We start from the raw sequence: 1,725 nt of genomic DNA on the forward strand, positions 1-1,725 counted from the left end.
GAAAGTTTCGACACCCTGCAGATTCTCCAATATGGGCAAAAATTGATCACGAGTATCTTGAATTCGGGATAGAGTCAAGAAATCTAAGACTTGCACTTTCTACTGATGGAATGAATCCACATGGTCTTCAAAGCATCTCACATAGCACGTGGCCTGTGATTTTGGTAATATATAACCTACCTCCATGGTTATGTATGAAGCGTAAGTTTATGATGTTGTCTCTGTTAATTTCTGGACCCAAACAACCGGGGAATGATATCGACGTATACTTGACTCCTTTAATCGAAGATTTAAAACGTATGTGGGAGACAGGTGTGGAAGTTTATAATGGGTATAAGAAAGAATGTTTCAATTTGAAGGCTATGTTGTTCGGCACAATTAATGATTTTCCAGCATATGGTAATTTATCAGGATATAGCATTAAAGGTCAGTGTGCATGTCCTATATGTGAAGAGAGTACAAATTGGATGCGGTTGAAACATTGTAAAAGGCCTTTAAAAAACACAGTCATATAACATAAGAAAACAAAGAGGTCTTTTACAGCGCTTATTCTATAAGCGCTGTAAAAGAGCATTGAAAAATAAAATAAGGAGGCATTTTAGAGCACTTATTTGAAAAAGTGATGTAAAAGGCCTTTTAAAACCACAGTCATATAACATAAGAAAACAAAGAGGTCTTTTACAGCGCTTATTCTACAAGCGCTGTAAAAGAGCCTTTTAAAAATAAAATAAGGAGGCCTTTTAGAGCGCTTATTTAAAAAAACACTGTAAAATGCTTAGGTCTTTAAGAGTGTGTTTACAACAAGCGCTTTAAAAGGTTAGGTCTTTCAGAGCGCTTTTCCAACAAGCGTTGTAAAAGGCTTCTAAAAAAGCGCTGTAATAGGGTTTTATATATAACAGTAAACTGTTTCAGTTTCCTCGTCATTACGTAAACTTCACTCATCTCTTCTTCATCGTTCTTCTCTTCCTTTGCGAACCCTATCATCTCTTCCATTACGAACCATATTTCCACGATCATCTCTCTCATTTCGAACCTTATTTCCATCCACGATCATCTCTACCATTACAAACCATCTGTTTTCATTGAAATATGTAACCCTCATTACGTATTTCTTCGAACCATACTTCAGTTTCTGCGAACCGTATTTCTGCGTATTTCTCCTACGAACCCTACGCATCTCGTCTAACTATTCAGGTATTGATGTTATTAATTTTTGGTTATCACTAAAATGCATGTTGAACTTATACTAATACGTACTTAGACTACTGCATGTTGAACTTGTTGAAGTTATATTGAACTGCATGATGAACTTGTTGTAGATAAATGGATTCTAACAAGGCTTTGGATTGTCAAAATGAGGAAGTTGTCAACACAAAGACTTACGAAAATGAAGCCAAACACGGTGCAACCATAATGCAAAAGGTCATAAAAGCAAGGAGCAGTGGGATAAAATTTGAGGTATACTAAAATCTGTTTGCTGTTTATTTTTTATCTTTTTTGAAAGCATGTACTTACTATATGAGTTTATTAGGTTGGATGGAATGAGAGTGGTCAACTAATTGACCCCAATAGCTCCATGTTTGTAAGTTACATTGGGGTTGTTGGTCGTCAAAATATCCCCATTACAGTTGATGATTGGAGAGATAAGGCGTTGAAGGATGCGAAAGATATATTGTGGAATGATATACAGGTAACTTTTTTGATCCACTCTTTTGTCATTTATAA

The sequence above is a fragment of the Cicer arietinum genome, chromosome 4, assembly GCF_000331145.2.
Source record: "Cicer arietinum cultivar CDC Frontier isolate Library 1 chromosome 4, Cicar.CDCFrontier_v2.0, whole genome shotgun sequence".
Classification (NCBI taxonomy): domain Eukaryota; kingdom Viridiplantae; phylum Streptophyta; class Magnoliopsida; order Fabales; family Fabaceae; genus Cicer; species Cicer arietinum.